Source organism: Phyllobates terribilis, unplaced genomic scaffold (assembly GCF_046119375.1).
Source record: "Phyllobates terribilis strain yellow unplaced genomic scaffold, ASM4611937v1 Scaffold_176__1_contigs__length_3987557, whole genome shotgun sequence".
Classification (NCBI taxonomy): domain Eukaryota; kingdom Metazoa; phylum Chordata; class Amphibia; order Anura; family Dendrobatidae; genus Phyllobates; species Phyllobates terribilis.
In genome coordinates, this window is record NW_027362936.1 from 2,481,210 (window position 1) to 2,501,733 (window position 20,524).

A 20,524-nucleotide genomic window follows, 5' to 3' on the forward strand; every position below is an offset into this window, starting at 1 on the left:
TTATTATTTTTTTATTTTTTATTTTTTTCTTTAGTGCAGACTACCCCTCACCTCCAATATACTCCTGCAACCTATACTGTATTTATAGTCCGTAAAATGAGAAACTTTGACTTTAGGGAGAGAAACTTTTTTTTCTGCTAATATAATGAGCCGCCCCTGCTGAACACCCTCCTGCTATAGAAAGCTCAACTAAGGCGAAAATTTAGGAGATTTACCCTGAATACACGTTGCCTCTGTCCCTTTTCCCAGAAGCTCATTTGCATATGTCACTGATGGAGCTCAGTGATTGGCTGACACAGTAGCTCAGTAGTTAGTGCAGCCCTGCCCACACAGAGCTTTATTGTAGTCTTCATCCTGCCGCCATAGGCCCGGGCTGCAGACAAACGGCTTATAGTGCGACAGTTATTGTAAAACTTGTTATTTATGATGGATGTGCTCTGCTCTAGGAAACGCCCCAGACATCATCCAGCAGGGGGCAGTGTTAATGCCTTCATCAGGCTCTCTTTCCCAACAGTAAGCAGTGATGGATATCTGCTCTGTCCTAATAGAAAGGGGTTGTCTAATAACTGATGCAGATGGGAGCAGAGCGACCCCATTGATTTCTGCATGATGTGATTTTTTTCTGAGAGCGGTGTACGGACACAAGGACTTACCATTGAGCCCCCACACAGCTTATGCAGGCGCTGCGCACTTCAGAGTGGTCTTTTGACCAATAGGTGCTGGGATCAGGACCTTATATGTCATTGATTGGCAGCATAAACAGCACCTATAATATATACAAATGATTGATACATTTTTTAAGTATTTTTATTTTTTTAAGTGGGAAGGATAGATATCTTTATAGTCTCTAGCAACAGCTATGGCTCCAACACCAAGACCTAAGAAAAATGTTTTTTTTTCCCAGTCCATAGGGGATTTGAAGATCCAATCTCCTGATCACTTAGATCAGGGCTTTTCAGTCTTCTTATCATTGGGGATCACTTTTTCTTATGGGGACTTTTATGTTCCATCCCTAACCCTGCCCCCTTTTGGGCTCATCAGAAATTCTCACTTCTAGGTGGGGTTAAAATAAAACCCACTACACTTTTTGTCCAATGGGTGTCAGCACATGCTCCTTTGGGTGGGGTCTGCATCTCTGCTTTGTTCTTACATGAATTAAATAAACCATTTTCTGGTCTCCATGGGAATCAAACCCACAACCGCTATCATTGCCGGTAACAACTAAAGCTATGAGCAACAGCCTCTGCTGATATCACGGAGGATTTTCGATATTTGCACACTCTGAACCCACAGGCAAATGCTACTGATACATAGAGATACATCTATACATAGCAGTGTATTTTTTTGTCCCTGTATTATAGAGGGAAATTAAAAGATTTTTTTCCTATAACATTACTAAAAAATAATGAAAAACAATTACAATAATGGCATTTTCATTGAGCTTTTTAAGATAATAAACATCACAAATCAGCAAATACCATGGACATATGTGTTCCTGTACCTATAACGACCCGCACAACACAGCGATCAGACGATTTATGGCAGGGATGTCAAACTCAAATACACAGATGGCCAAAATTAAAAACTTAGACAAAGTCGCAGGCTAATGTTCATATTTAAAAAAATGTCTAGAATTGCAGACGTTTTTCCCTATCAAATATGATGATGAAACTTTTCTTAAAGGGGTTGTGCCACGAACAAAGTACATTTTAATTAATAGATCTTAGAATAAAATAAAAGACAATCACAAAAAGGGCATACTGGAAAAATATAATGTTATGTAAGAGCAGTAAAAAGCAAATGGCCCAATGGCCTAATTTAAATATGTAATAACAAAAGATAAAAAACTTTGACTTAATAAATAATACAGATAATAAAGTATGATGCAAAAAAAGTGCCTCCCAAACACAGTATCATACCATCACAGTGATTTCCTCCATGGTAACCCTCCACACACACGGTATGATGACCCTACTGTGACCCCAACACAATATGATGCCGCAACTGTGATCCCCACAAAGCTCTCCATACAGTATAATGGGCCCCATTGAGTCCTCCATACAGAATAATGGGCCTCACATAGCCCTCCATACAGAATAATAGGCCCCACATAGTCCTCAATACTGAATAATGGGCCCACATAGTGCTCCATACAGTTTAATGTGTCACCTCATAGTCCTCCATACAGTATAATGGGCCCCACATAGTCCTCCATACAGAATAATAGGCCCCACATAGTCCTCCATACAGAATAATGGCCCCACATAGTGATCCATACAGTATAATGAGCCCCTCATAATCCTCCATACAGTATAATGGGCCCCTCATAATCCTCCATACAGTATAAGGGTCTCACATAGTCACCCATACAGTATAATGGGCCCCACATAGTACTCCACACAGCATAATGGGCCTCACATAGTCATCCATACAGTATAATGGGCTCCACATACTCCTCCATACAGAATAATAGGCCCCACATAGTCCTCCATATTCAATAATGGGCCCACATACTGCTCCATACAGTATAATGTGCCCCACATAGTCCTCCATGCAGAAAAATAGGCCAACTAATTGTCCTCCATACAGAATAATGGCCCCCACATATTCCTCCATACAAAATAATGGGCCCTAGATAGTCCTCCATACAGAATAATGGCCCCACATAGTCCTCCATACAGAATAATGGGTCCCACATACTCCTCCATACAGAATAATGTGTCCGACATAGTCCTCCATACAGAATAATGTCCCCACATCGTCTTCCATACAGAATAATGGCCCCACATAGTTATCCGTACAATGTAATGTGCCAACTCATAGTCCTCCATACAGTACAATGGGCCTCATAGTCATCCATACAGAATAATGGGCCCCACATAGTCCTCCATACAGAATAATGGGCACCACATAGTCCTCCATACGGAATAATGGGCCCACGTAGTGTTCCATACAGTATAATGTGCCACCTCATAGTCCTCCATACAGTAAAATTGGCCCCACATAGTCCTAGATACAGAATAATAGGCTCCATATAGTCCTCCATACTGAATAATGGGCCCACATAGTGCTCTATGCAGTATAATGGGCCCCTCATAATCCTCCATACAGTATAATGGGCCCCTCATAATCCTCCCTACAGTATAATGGGCCTCACATAGTCACCCATTCAGTATAATGAGCCCCACATAGTCCTCCATACTGAATAATGGGCCAACATAGTGCTCCATACAATATAATGGGCCCCACATAGTCCTCCATATAGAATAATGGGCCCCACATAGTCCTCCATACAGAATAATAGGCCCCACATAGTCCTCCATACAGAATAATGGGCCAACTCATTGTCCTCCATACAGAATAATGGGCCAAACATAGTCCTCCATAAAGAATAATAGTCCCTAGATAGTCCTCCATACAGAATAATGGGCCCCGCATAGTCCTCCATACAGAATATTGGCCCCACATAGTCCTCCATACAGTATAATGGCCCTACATAGTCCTCCGTACAGGATAATAGGCCCCACATAGTCCTCCATACAGTATAATGGGCCTCACACAGTCATTCATACAGAATCATGGGCCCCACATAGTCCTCCATACAGTATAATGGGCCCCGCATAGTCCTTCATACAGAATAATGGGCATCACATTGTTCTCCATACAGAATAATGGACCAACTCATTGTCCTTCTTACAAAAAATAGGCCCCACATAGTCCTCAATATGAAATAATGTGTCACCTCATAGTCCTCCATACAGTATAACGGGCCTCACATAGTCATCCATACAGTATAATGAGCCCCACATAGTCCTCCACATAGTATAATGGGACTCACATAGTCCTCCATACAGAATAATGGCCCCACATAGTCCCCCATACAGAATAATGGCCCCACATAGTCCTCCATGCAGAATATTGGGTGCCACATAGTCCTCCATACAGAATAATGGCCCCACATCGTCCTCCATACACAATACTGGCCCCACATAGTTTTCCATACAATATAATGTGACACCTCATAGTCCTCCATACAGTATAATTGGCCTCACAGTCATCCATACAGTATAATGGGCCCCACATAGTCCTCCATACAGAATAATGGGCACCACATATTCCTGCATACAGAATAATAGGCCCACATAGTGCTCCATACAGAATAACGTGCCACCTCATAGTCCTCCATACAGTATAATGGGCCCCACATAGTCCTCCATACTGAATAATGGGCCCAAATAGTGCTCCATACAGTATAATGGGCCCCTCATAATCCTCCATACAATATAATGTGCCACCTCATAGTCCTCCATACAGTATAACGGCCCCCAGATAGTCATCCATACAGAATAATGGGCCCCACATAGTCCTCCATACAGTATAATGGGCTTCACATAGTCCTCCATACAGATTAATCGGCACCACATAGTCCTCCATAGAGAATAATGGGCCAACTTATTGTTCTTCATACATTATAATGGGCCCCACATAGTCATCCACCCAGAATAATGGGCCCCTCATAGTCCTCCATACAGAATAATGGCCCCAAATAGTCCTCAATACAATATAATGGGCCCCACATAGTCCTCCATACAGAATATTGGCCCCATATAGTCCTCCATACAATATAATGTGCCACCTCATAGTCCTCCATACAGTATAATGGGCCTCACATAGTCATCCATACAGTATAATGGGCCCCACATAGTAGTCCATACAGAATAATAGGCCCCACATCTTCCTCCATACAGAATAATAGGCCCCACATAGTCCTCCATACTGAATAGTGGGCCCACATAGTGCTCCATACAGTATAATGAGCCCCTCATAATCCTCCATACAGTATAATGGGCCTCTCATAATCCTCCATACAGTATAATGGGCCTCATATAGTCACCCATACAGTATAATGGGCGCCACATGGTCCTCCACACAGTATAATGGGCCTCACATAATCATCCATTCAGTATAATGGGCCCCACATAGTCCTCCATACAGAATAATGGGCCCCACATCTTCCTCCATACAGAATAATAGGCCCCACATAGTCCTCCATACTGAATAATGGGCCCCACATAGTGCTCCATACAGTATAATGTGCCCCACATAGCCCTCCATACAGAATAATGGGCCAACTCATTGTCCTCCATACAGAATAATGGCCCTCACATATTCCTCCATACAGAATAATGGGCCCTAGATAGTCCTCCATACAGAATAATGGGCCCCACATATTCCTCCATACAGAATAATGGCCCCACATCGTCCTCCATACAGAAAAATGGCCGCACATAGTTATCCATACAATATAATGTGCCACCACATAGTCCTCCATACAGTATAATGGGCCCAGCATAGTCTTAGATACAGAATAATAGGCCCCACATAGTTCTCCATACTGAATAATGGCCCCACATAGTGCTCCATACAGTATAATGGGCCCCTCATAATCCTCCATACAATATAATGTGCCACCTCATAGTCCTCCATACAGTATAATGGGCCTCACATAGTCATCCATACAGAATAATGGGCCCCACATAGTCCTTCATACATTATAATGGGCCCCACATAGTCCTCCATATAGAATAATGGGCCACACATCTTCCTCCATACAGAATAATAGGCCCCACATAGTCCTCCATACTGAATAATGGGCCCACATAGTGCACCATACAGTAAAATGTGCCCCACATAGTCCTCCATACAGAATAATGGGCCAACTCATTGTAATCCATAAAGAATAATGGGCCCCACATATTCCTCCATACAGAATAATGGGCCCTAGATAGTCCTACAAACAGAATAATGGGCCCCACATAGTCCTCCATAAAGAATAATGGGCCCAACATAGTCCTCCATAAAGAATAATGGGCCCACATAGTCCTCCATACCGAATAATAGGCCCCACATAGTCGCCTATACTGAATAATGGGCCCACATAGTGCTCCATACAGTATAATGTGCCACCTCATAGTCCTCCATACAGTATAATGGGCCCCACATAGTCCTCCATACAGAATAATAGGCCCCACATAGTCCTCCATACTGAATAATTGGCCCACATAGTGCTTAATACAGTATAATGGGCCCTTCATAATCCTCCATACAGTATAATGGGCCCCTCATAATCCTCCTTACAGTATAATGGGCCTCACATAGTCACCCATACAGTATAATGGGCCCCACATAGTCCTCCACACAGTATAATGGGCCACACATAGTCATCCATACAGTATACTGGGCCCCATATCTTCCTCCATGCAGAATAATAGGCCCCACACAGTCCTCCATTCTGAATAATGGGCCCACATAAGGCTCCATACATTATAATGTGCCCAAGATAGTCCTCCATACAGAATAATGGGCCATCTTATTGTCCTTCATACAGAATAATGGGCCCCACATATTCCTCTATACAGAATAATGGGCCCTAGATAGTCCTCCATACAGAATAATGTGCCCCACATAGTCCTCCATACATAATATTGGCCCCACATAGTCCTTCATATAGTATAATGGCCTCACATAGTCCTCCATACAGTATAATGGCCCCACATAGTCCTCCATACAGTATAATGGCCTCACATAGTCCTCCTTACAGGATAATAGGCCCCACATAGTCCTCCAGACAGTATAATGGCCCCACATAGTCCTCCAGACAGTATAGTGGCCCCATATAGTCCCCAGCGTCGCAGGCCAAACACAATCACCCTGAGAGCCAGACTTGGCCCGCGGGCCAGAATGTGACACGTGTGCTCTACATAGCGCCCCTGTAGGACTGGTATCTACTACTTTATGCTCACCGTATGGTGGGAATATTGGTTTTTGTACAGCAGGTTTGTCAATGATCAGTATATAGTCAGTACTGTAGTGCTGGTGATATGCGGTTATGGCCTGTTGATATATTGTGTAGTATTAATGGTAGTATCTCTATAAATTAAAATTAAAAATTCTAAAAAAATATCTGAAAAAATATCTGATTCATGACGGATAATTGGCACAAGTCCATTAACCTTCATTCAGATGCACGTGGTGGATCACTGAGGCGTCACATCACTTTTTTATATACGATATGTATATCTCTTTTTTTTATTTATTTTTTTATTTTTTTTTTCTTTAGTGCAGACACTGAGGCGTCAGATCACTTTTTTATATACGATATGTATATCTTTTTTTTTTTTTTCTTTAGTGCAGACTACCCCTCACCTCCAATATACTCCTGCGACCTATACTGTATTTATAGTCCGTAAAATGAGAAACTTTGACTTTAGGGAGAGAAACTTTTTTTTCTGCTAATATAATGAGCCGCCCCTGCTGAACACCCTCCTGCTATAGAAAGCTCAACTAAGGCGAAAATTTAGGAGATTTACCCTGAATACACGTTGCCTCTGTCCCTTTTCCCAGAAGCTCATTTGCATATGTCACTGATGGAGCTCAGTGATTGGCTGACACAGTAGCTCAGTAGTTAGTGCAGCCCTGCCCACACAGAGCTTCATTGTAGTCTTCATCCTGCCGCCATAGGCCCGGGCTGCAGACAAACGGCTTATAGTGCGACAGTTATTGTAAAACTTGTTATTCATGATGGATGTGCTCTGCTCTAGGAAACGCCCCAGACATCATCCAGCAGGGGGCAGTGTTAATGCCTTCATCAGGCTCTCTTTCCCAACAGTAAGCAGTGATGGATATCTGCTCTGTCCTACTAGAAAGGGGTTGTCTAATAACTGATGCAGATGGGAGCAGAGCGACCCCATTGATTTCTGCATGATGTGATTTTTTTCTGAGAGCGGTGTACGGACACAAGGACTTACCAATGAGCCCCCACACAGCTTATGCAGGCGCTGCGCACTTCAGAGTGGTCTTTTGACCAATAGGTGCTGGGATCAGGACCTTATATCCCATTGATTGGCAGCATAAACAGCACCTATAATATATACAAATGATTGATACATTTTTTAAGTATTTTTATTTTTTTAAGTGGGAAGGATAGATATCTTTATAGTCTCTAGCAACAGCTATGGCTCCAACACCAAGACCGAAGAAAAATGTTTTTTTTTCCTAATCTATAGGGGATTTGAAGATCCAATCTCCTGATCACTTAGATCAGGGCTTTTCAGTCTTCTTATCATTTGGGCTCACTTTTTCTTATGGGGACTTTTATGTTCCATCCCTAACCCTGCCCCCTTTTGGGCTCATCAGAAATTCTCACTTCTAGGTGGGGTTAAAATAAAACCCACTACACTTTTTGTCCAATGGGTGTCAGCACATGCTCCTTTGGGTGGGGTCTGCATCTCTGCTTTGTTCTTACATGAATTAAATAAACCATTTTCTGGTCTCCATGGGAATCAAACCCACAACCGCTATCATTGCCGGTAACAACTAAAGCTATGAGCAACAGCCTCTGCTGATATCACGGAGGATTTTCGATATTTGCACACTCTGAACCCACAGGCAAATGCTACTGATACATAGAGATACATCTATACATAGCAGTGTATTTTTTTGTCCCTGTATTATAGAGGGAAATTAAAAGATTTTTTTCCTATAACATTACTAAAAAATAATGAAAAACAATTACAATAATGGCATTTTCATTGAGCTTTTTAAGATAATAAACATCACAAATCAGCAAATACCATGGACATATGTGTTCCTGTACCTATAACGACCCGCACAACACAGCGATCAGACGATTTATGGCAGGGATGTCAAACTCAAATACACAGATGGCCAAAATTAAAAACTTAGACAAAGTCGCAGGCTAATGTTCATATTTAAAAAAATGTCTAGAATTGCAGACGTTTTTCCCTATCAAATATGATGATGAAACTTTTCTTAAAGGGGTTGTGCCACGAACAAAGTACATTTTAATTAATAGATCTTAGAATAAAATAAAAGACAATCACAAAAAGGGCATACTGGAAAAATATAATGTTATGTAAGAGCAGTAAAAAGCAAATGGCCCAATGGCCTAATTTAAATATGTAATAACAAAAGATAAAAAACTTTGACTTAATAAATAATACAGATAATAAAGTATGATGCAAAAAAAGTGCCTCCCAAACACAGTATCATACCATCACAGTGATTTCCTCCATGGTAACCCTCCACACACACGGTATGATGACCCTACTGTGACCCCAACACAATATGATGCCGCAACTGTGATCCCCACAAAGCTCTCCATACAGTATAATGGGCCCCATTGAGTCCTCCATACAGAATAATGGGCCTCACATAGCCCTCCATACAGAATAATAGGCCCCACATAGTCCTCAATACTGAATAATGGGCCCACATAGTGCTCCATACAGTTTAATGTGTCACCTCATAGTCCTCCATACAGTATAATGGGCCCCACATAGTCCTCCATACAGAATAATAGGCCCCACATAGTCCTCCATACAGAATAATGGCCCCACATAGTGATCCATACAGTATAATGAGCCCCTCATAATCCTCCATACAGTATAATGGGCCCCTCATAATCCTCCATACAGTATAAGGGTCTCACATAGTCACCCATACAGTATAATGGGCCCCACATAGTACTCCACACAGCATAATGGGCCTCACATAGTCATCCATACAGTATAATGGGCTCCACATACTCCTCCATACAGAATAATAGGCCCCACATAGTCCTCCATATTCAATAATGGGCCCACATACTGCTCCATACAGTATAATGTGCCCCACATAGTCCTCCATGCAGAAAAATAGGCCAACTAATTGTCCTCCATACAGAATAATGGCCCCCACATATTCCTCCATACAAAATAATGGGCCCTAGATAGTCCTCCATACAGAATAATGGCCCCACATAGTCCTCCATACAGAATAATGGGTCCCACATACTCCTCCATACAGAATAATGTGTCCGACATAGTCCTCCATACAGAATAATGTCCCCACATCGTCTTCCATACAGAATAATGGCCCCACATAGTTATCCGTACAATGTAATGTGCCAACTCATAGTCCTCCATACAGTACAATGGGCCTCATAGTCATCCATACAGAATAATGGGCCCCACATAGTCCTCCATACAGAATAATGGGCACCACATAGTCCTCCATACGGAATAATGGGCCCACGTAGTGTTCCATACAGTATAATGTGCCACCTCATAGTCCTCCATACAGTAAAATTGGCCCCACATAGTCCTAGATACAGAATAATAGGCTCCATATAGTCCTCCATACTGAATAATGGGCCCACATAGTGCTCTATGCAGTATAATGGGCCCCTCATAATCCGCCATACAGTATAATGGGCCCCTCATAATCCTCCCTACAGTATAATGGGCCTCACATAGTCACCCATTCAGTATAATGAGCCCCACATAGTCCTCCATACTGAATAATGGGCCAACATAGTGCTCCATACAATATAATGGGCCCCACATAGTCCTCCATACAGAATAATGGGCCCCACATAGTCCTCCATACAGAATAATAGGCCCCACATAGTCCTCCATACAGAATAATGGGCCAACTCATTGTCCTCCATACAGAATAATGGGCCAAACATAGTCCTCCATAAAGAATAATAGTCCCTAGATAGTCCTCCATACAGAATAATGGGCCCCGCATAGTCCTCCATACAGAATATTGGCCCCACATAGTCCTCCATACAGTATAATGGCCCTACATAGTCCTCCGTACAGGATAATAGGCCCCACATAGTCCTCCATACAGTATAATGGGCCTCACACAGTCATTCATACAGAATCATGGGCCCCACATAGTCCTCCATACAGTATAATGGGCCCCGCATAGTCCTTCATACAGAATAATGGGCATCACATTGTTCTCCATACAGAATAATGGACCAACTCATTGTCCTTCTTACAAAAAATAAGCCCCACATAGTCCTCAATATGAAATAATGTGTCACCTCATAGTCCTCCATACAGTATAACGGGCCTCACATAGTCATCCATACAGTATAATGAGCCCCACATAGTCCTCCACATAGTATAATGGGACTCACATAGTCCTCCATACAGAATAATGGCCCCACATAGTCCCCCATACAGAATAATGGCCCCACATAGTCCTCCATGCAGAATATTGGGTGCCACATAGTCCTCCATACAGAATAATGGCCCCACATCGTCCTCCATACACAATACTGGCCCCACATAGTTTTCCATACAATATAATGTGACACCTCATAGTCCTCCATACAGTATAATTGGCCTCACAGTCATCCATACAGTATAATGGGCCCCACATAGTCCTCCATACAGAATAATGGGCACCACATATTCCTGCATACAGAATAATAGGCCCACATAGTGCTCCATACAGAATAACGTGCCACCTCATAGTCCTCCATACAGTATAATGGGCCCCACATAGTCCTCCATACTGAATAATGGGCCCAAATAGTGCTCCATACAGTATAATGGGCCCCTCATAATCCTCCATACAATATAATGTGCCACCTCATAGTCCTCCATACAGTATAACGGCCCCCAGATAGTCATCCATACAGAATAATGGGCCCCACATAGTCCTCCATACAGTATAATGGGCTTCACATAGTCCTCCATACAGATTAATCGGCACCACATAGTCCTCCATAGAGAATAATGGGCCAACTTATTGTTCTTCATACATTATAATGGGCCCCACATAGTCATCCACCCAGAATAATGGGCCCCTCATAGTCCTCCATACAGAATAATGGCCCCAAATAGTCCTCAATACAATATAATGGGCCCCACATAGTCCTCCATACAGAATATTGGCCCCACATAGTCCTCCATACAATATAATGTGCCACCTCATAGTCCTCCATACAGTATAATGGGCCTCACATAGTCATCCATACAGTATAATGGGCCCCACATAGTAGTCCATACAGAATAATAGGCCCCACATCTTCCTCCATACAGAATAATAGGCCCCACATAGTCCTCCATACTGAATAGTGGGCCCACATAGTGCTCCATACAGTATAATGAGCCCCTCATAATCCTCCATACAGTATAATGGGCCTCTCATAATCCTCCATACAGTATAATGGGCCTCATATAGTCACCCATACAGTATAATGGGCGCCACATGGTCCTCCACACAGTATAATGGGCCTCACATAATCATCCATTCAGTATAATGGGCCCCACATAGTCCTCCATACAGAATAATGGGCCCCACATCTTCCTCCATACAGAATAATAGGCCCCACATAGTCCTCCATACTGAATAATGGGCCCCACATAGTACTCCATACAGTATAATGTGCCCCACATAGCCCTCCATACAGAATAATGGGCCAACTCATTGTCCTCCATACAGAATAATGGCCCTCACATATTCCTCCATACAGAATAATGGGCCCTAGATAGTCCTCCATACAGAATAATGGGCCCCACATATTCCTCCATACAGAATAATGGCCCCACAACCTTCCTCCATACAGAAAAATGGCCGCACATAGTTATCCATACAATATAATGTGCCACCACATAGTCCTCCATACAGTATAATGGGCCCAGCATAGTCTTAGATACAGAATAATAGGCCCCACATAGTTCTCCATACTGAATAATGGCCCCACATAGTGCTCCATACAGTATAATGGGCCCCTCATAATCCTCCATACAATATAATGTGCCACCTCATAGTCCTCCATACAGTATAATGGGCCTCACATAGTCATCCATACAGAATAATGGGCCCCACATAGTCCTTCATACATTATAATGGGCCCCACATAGTCCTCCATATAGAATAATGGGCCACACATCTTCCTCCATACAGAATAATAGGCCCCACATAGTCCTCCATACTGAATAATGGGCCCACATAGTGCACCATACAGTAAAATGTGCCCCACATAGTCCTCCATACAGAATAATGGGCCAACTCATTGTAATCCATAAAGAATAATGGGCCCCACATATTCCTCCATACAGAATAATGGGCCCTAGATAGTCCTACAAACAGAATAATGGGCCCCACATAGTCCTCCATAAAGAATAATGGGCCCAACATAGTCCTCCATAAAGAATAATGGGCCCACATAGTCCTCCATACCGAATAATAGGCCCCACATAGTCGCCTATACTGAATAATGGGCCCACATAGTGCTCCATACAGTATAATGTGCCACCTCATAGTCCTCCATACAGTATAATGGGCCCCACATAGTCCTCCATACAGAATAATAGGCCCCACATAGTCCTCCATACTGAATAATTGGCCCACATAGTGCTTAATACAGTATAATGGGCCCTTCATAATCCTCCATACAGTATAATGGGCCCCTCATAATCCTCCTTACAGTATAATGGGCCTCACATAGTCACCCATACAGTATAATGGGCCCCACATAGTCCTCCACACAGTATAATGGGCCACACATAGTCATCCATACAGTATACTGGGCCCCATATCTTCCTCCATGCAGAATAATAGGCCCCACATAGTCCTCCATTCTGAATAATGGGCCCACATAAGGCTCCATACATTATAATGTGCCCAAGATAGTCCTCCATACAGAATAATGGGCCATCTTATTGTCCTTCATACAGAATAATGGGCCCCACATATTCCTCTATACAGAATAATGGGCCCTAGATAGTCCTCCATACAGAATAATGTGCCCCACATAGTCCTCCATACATAATATTGGCCCCACATAGTCCTTCATATAGTATAATGGCCTCACATAGTCCTCCATACAGTATAATGGCCCCACATAGTCCTCCATACAGTATAATGGCCTCACATAGTCCTCCTTACAGGATAATAGGCCCCACATAGTCCTCCAGACAGTATAATGGCCCCACATAGTCCTCCAGACAGTATAGTGGCCCCATATAGTCCCCAGCGTCGCAGGCCAAACACAATCACCCTGAGAGCCAGACTTGGCCCGCGGGCCAGAATGTGACACGTGTGCTCTACATAGCGCCCCTGTAGGACTGGTATCTACTACTTTATGCTCACCGTATGGTGGGAATATTGGTTTTTGTACAGCAGGTTTGTCAATGATCAGTATATAGTCAGTACTGTAGTGCTGGTGATATGCGGTTATGGCCTGTTGATATATTGTGTAGTATTAATGGTAGTATCTCTATAAATTAAAATTAAAAATTCTAAAAAAATATCTGAAAAAATATCTGATTCATGACGGATAATTGGCACAAGTCCATTAACCTTCATTCAGATGCACGTGGTGGATCACTGAGGCGTCACATCACTTTTTTATATACGATATGTATATCTCTTTTTTTATTTATTTTTTTCTTTTTTTTTTCTTTAGTGCAGACACTGAGGCGTCAGATCACTTTTTTATATACGATATGTATATCTTTTTTTTTTTTTTCTTTTTTTTTTCTTTAGTGCAGACTACCCCTCACCTCCAATATACTCCTGCGACCTATACTGTATTTATAGTCCGTAAAATGAGAAACTTTGACTTTAGGGAGAGAAACTTTTTTTTCTGCTAATATAATGAGCCGCCCCTGCTGAACACCCTCCTGCTATAGAAAGCTCAACTAAGGCGAAAATTTAGGAGATTTACCCTGAATACACGTTGCCTCTGTCCCTTTTCCCAGAAGCTCATTTGCATATGTCACTGATGGAGCTCAGTGATTGGCTGACACAGTAGCTCAGTAGTTAGTGCAGCCCTGCCCACACAGAGCTTCATTGTAGTCTTCATCCTGCCGCCATAGGCCCGGGCTGCAGACAAACGGCTTATAGTGCGACAGTTATTGTAAAACTTGTTATTCATGATGGATGTGCTCTACTCTAGGAAACGCCCCAGACATCATCCAGCAGGGGGCAGTGTTAATGCCTTCATCAGGCTCTCTTTCCCAACAGTAAGCAGTGATGGATATCTGCTCTGTCCTAATAGAAAGGGGTTGTCTAATAACTGATGCAGATGGGAGCAGAGCGACCCCATTGATTTCTGCATGATGTGATTTTTTTCTGAGAGCGGTGTACGGACACAAGGACTTACCATTGAGCCCCCACACAGCTTATGCAGGCGCTGCGCACTTCAGAGTGGTCTTTTGACCAATAGGTGCTGGGATCAGGACCTTATATCCCATTGATTGGCAGCATAAACAGCACCTATAATATATACAAATGATTGATACATTTTTTAAGTATTTTTATTTTTTTAAGTGGGAAGGATAGATATCTTTATAGTCTCTAGCAACGGCTATGGCTCCAACACCAAGACCGAAGAAAAATGTTTTTTTTTCCTAATCTATAGGGGATTTGAAGATCCAATCTCCTGATCACTTAGATCAGGGTTTTTCAGTCTTCTTATCAATGGGGATCACTTTTTCTTATGGGGACTTTTATGTTCCATCCCTAACCCTGCCTCTTCTTGCCTCATCAGAAATTCTCACTTCTAGGTGGGGTTAAAATAAAACCCACTACACTTTTTGTCCAATGGGTGTCAGCACATGCTCCTTGGGGTGGGGTCTGCATCTCTGCTTTGTTCTTACATGAATGAAATAAACCATTTTCTGGTCTCCATGGGAATCAAACCCACAACCGCTATCATTGCCGGTAACAACTAAAGCTATGAGCAACAGCCTCTGCTGATATCACGGAGGATTTTCGATATTTGCACAATCTGAACCCACAGGCAAATGCTACTGATACATAGAGATACATCTATACATAGCAGTGTATTTTTTTGTCCCTGTATTATAGAGGGAAATTAAAAGATTTTTTTTCCTATAACATTACTAAAAAATAATGAAAAACAATTACAATAATGGCATTTTCATTGAGCTTTTTAAGATAATAAACATCACAAATCAGCAAATACCATGGACATATGTGTTCCTGTACCTATAACGACCCGCACAACACAGCGATCAGATGATTTATGGCAGGGATGTCAAACTCAAATACACAGATGGCCAAAATTAAAAACTTAGACAAAGTCGCAGGCTAATGTTCATATTTAAAAAAGTGTCTAGAATTGCAGACGTTTTTCCTTATCAAATATGATGATGAAACTTTTCTTAAAGGGGTTGTGCCACGAACAAAGTACATTTTAATTAATAGATCTTAGAATAAAATAAAAGACAATCACAAAAAGGGCATACTGGAATAATATAATGTTATGTAAGAGCAGTAAAAAGCAAATGGCCCAATGGCCTAATTTAAATATGTAATAACAAAAGATAAAAAACTTTGACTTAATAAATAATACAGATAATAAAGTATGATGCAAAAAAAGTGCCTCCCAAACACAGTATCATACCATCACAGTGATTTCCTCCATGGTAACCCTCCACACACACGGTATGATGACCCTACTGTGACCCCAACACAATATGATGCCGCAACTGTGATCCCCACAAAGCTCTCCATACAGTATAATGGGCCCCATTGAGTCCTCCATACAGAATAATGGGCCTCACATAGCCCTCCATACAGAATAATAGCCCCCACATAGTCCTCAATACTGAATAATGGGCCCACATAGTGCTCCATACAGTTTAATGTGTCACCTCATAGTCCTCCATACAGTATAATGGGCCCCACATAGTCCTCCATACAGAATAATAGGCCCCACATAGTCCTCCATACAGAATAATGGCCCCACATAGTGATCCATACAGTATAATGAGCCCCTCATAATCCTCCATACAGTATAATGGGCCCCTCATAATCCTCCATACAGTATAAGGGGTCTCACATAGTCACCCATACAGTATAATGGGCCCCACATAGTACTCCACACAGCATAATGGGCCTCACATAGTCATCCATACAGTATAATGGGCTCCACATACTCCTCCATAAAGAATAATAGGCCCCACATAGTCCTCCATATTCAATAATGGGCCCACATACTGCTCCATACAGTATAATGTGCCCCACATAGTCCTCCATACAGAAAAATAGGCCAACTAATTGTCCTCCATACAGAATAATGGCCCCCACATATTCCTCCATACAAAATAATGGGCCCTAGATAGTCCTCCATACAGAATAATGGCCCCCACATATTCCTCCATACAAAATAATGGGCCCTAGATAGTCCTCCATACAGAATAATGGCCCCACATAGTCCTCCATACAGAATAATGGGTCCCACATACTCCTCCATACAGAATAATGTGTCCGACATAGTCCTCCATACAGAATAATGTCCCCACATCGTCTTCCATACAGAATAATGGCCCCACATAGTTATCCGTACAATGTAATGTGCCAACTCATAGTCCTCCATACAGTACAATGGGCCTCATAGTCATCCATACAGAATAATGGGCCCCACATAGTCCTCCATACAGAATAATGGGCACCACATAGTCCTCCATACGGAATAATGGGCCCACGTAGTGTTCCATACAGTATAATGTGCCACCTCATAGTCCTCCATACAGTAAAATTGGCCCCACATAGTCCTAGATACAGAATAATAGGCTCCATATAGTCCTCCATACTGAATAATGGGCCCACATAGTGCTCTATGCAGTATAATGGGCCCCTCATAATCCTCCATACAGTATAATGGGCCCCTCATAATCCTCCCTACAGTATAATGGGCCTCACATAGTCACCCATTCAGTATAATGAGCCCCACATAGTCCTCCATACTGAATAATGGGCCAACATAGTGCTCCATACAATATAATGGGCCCCACATAGTCCTCCATACAGAATAATGGGCCCCACATAATCCTCCATACAATATAATGTGCCACCTCATAGTCCTCCATACAGTACAATAGGCCCCACATAGTCCCCCATACAGAATAATGGCCCCACATAGTTCTCCATGTAGAATAATGGGCCCCACATAGTCCTCCATACAGAATAATGGGCCCCACATAGTCCTCCATACAGAATAATGGGTCCCACATCTTCCTCGATACAGTATAATGTGCCCCACATAGTCCTCCATACAGAATAATAGGCACCACATAGTCACCCATACTGAATAATGGTCCCACACAGTGCTCCATACAGTATAATGAGCCCCTCATAATCCTCCATACAGTATAATGGGCCCCTCATAATCCTCCATACAGTATAATGGTCCTCACATAGTCACCCATACAGTATAATGGGCCACACATAGTCCTCCACACAGTATAATGGGCCTCACATAGTCATCCATACAGTATAATGGGCCCACATAGTCCTCCATACAGAATAATGGGCCCCACATCTTCTTCCATACAGAATAATGGGCCCCACATAGTCCTCCGTTCAGAATAATGAGCACCACATAGTCCAGCATACAGAATAATGGGCCAACTTTTTGTCCTTCTTACAGTATAATGGGCCCCACATAGTCATCCACCCAGAATAATGGGCCCCTCATAGTCCTCCATACAGAATAATGGCCCCAAATAGTCCTCGATACAATATAATGGGCCCCACATAGTCCTCCATACAGAATAATGGCCCCACATAGTCCTCCATACAATATAATGTACCACCTCATAGTCCTCCATACAGTATAATGGGCCTCACACAGTCATTCATACAGAATCATGGGCCCCACATAGCCTCCATACAGTATAATTGTCCCCACATAGTCCTCCATACAGAATAATGGGCCAACTCATTGTCCTTCTTACAATAAAATAGGCCCCACATAGTCCTCAATATTGAATAATGTGCCACCTCATAGTCCTCCATACAGAATAATTGGCCCCACATATTTTTCCATACAGAATAATGGGCCCCACATAATCCTTCATACAGAATAATGGGTCCCACATAGTCCTCCATACAGAAAAATGGCCCCACATAGTCCTCCATACAATATAATGTGCCACCTCATAGTGCTCCATACAGTATTATGGGCCCCACATAGTCCTCCATACAGAATAATAGGCCCCACATACTCCTCCATTCTGAATAATAGGCCCCACATAGTGCTCCATACAGTATAATGGGCCCCTCATAATCCTCCATACAGTATTATGGGCCTCACATAGTCCTCCATACAGAATAATGGGCCCCTCACAATCCTCCCTACAGTAAAATGGGCCTCACATAGTCACCCATACAGTATAATGGGCCTCACATAGTCGTCCATACAGCATAATGGGCCCCACATAGTCCTCCATACAGTATAATGGCCCCACATAGTCCTCCATACAGTATAATGGCCCCACATAGTCCTCCGTACAGGATAATGGGCCCCACATAGTCCTCCGTACAGTATAATGGGCCCCACTTAGTCCTCTATATAGTAAAATGGCCCGACATAGTCCTCCATACAGTGTAATGGGCCCCACATAGTCCCCAGCGTCGCGGGCCAAATATAGTAGAGTTTGACGTGTCTTAAAGTGATTTTCCCACAAACAAAAGTTAATTTTAATCAATGAATCTTGGAATAATAATTATTTCCACAATTGAATGTATTTAAATAAAATGTTCCTGTGCTGAGATAATCTTATAAATGTGCCTCTGCTGTGTATTGTGTAATGGCTGTGTCTGACCCTGCAGGAACATGGTCTGATCATACCACAGCTCCTGGGCAGGGGAGGAAGCAAAAGAGTATACAGACATTACAGGACGGGATCACAGCTGATTCTTTCTTAGAAGTAAAACATTGTTTAAAAACAGGCAGGGAAATGTTTTACCTCAGAAAATGAATCAGCTGCGTTCCCTGCTGTAATGTCTGTATACTCTTTTCCTTCTTCCCCTGCCCAGGAGCTGTGGAATGATCAGACCATGTTCCATACACGGTCAGACACGGCCATTACACAGGGGAACATTTATAAGATTATCTCCGCACAGGAACATTTTATTTAAACACATCCAATTGTGGAACTTATTATTATTCCAAGATCTATTGATTAAAATCAACTTTCATTAGTGAGAAAACCCCTTTAAGTCTCTTTCACACGTACCGGAGACACTGACACACATAGACCCATTCAAATTAATGGGTCTGCGCACATGTCAATGTGTTTCCACAGACCGTGTGTCCATGGGCAAAACATGCTGACATGTCCGTTTTTGGATGACAGCAGCACGGATCACAAGTACCCATTCAAGTCAATGGGTCCGTGTAAACACATACCGCACACAGATGCCATCTGTGTGACACGTACCGGCGCCTGGGAATCAGCAGTACAGTTAGCGCTGTTCCCAAGCACCGGGTTCTGAATGCTGCCCTCATCACGATTCCCTGGCAATGCTGCGATCAGCACCAGCAGGGGACCATGATGAGAGTAGTAGTGTCTGCTCCTCCAGTGTCCGACTGTCAGAATAAGAATAAAATAAAAACTCCTTATACTCACCTGTTCTACTGTAAGTGTCCACCGCTGTAATCCATGTGACCGCTCAGCAGAGGAGCTGGTGAGAATGAGCCGCTGCAGTGAGCAGGCCGCGGAGCTGCGCTTCACTCAGTTAGTGCCAGGACACCGCTTACTGAGCACAGTTCTGGGGCCAGCTTGCTGCAGGAGTCATTCTCCCCGGCTCCTCTGCCTGAGCGGCCGTATGGATTACTGCGGTGGACACTTAAGACAGGTGAGAATAAGGATTTTTTATTCTATTCTTATTCTTACAGTCG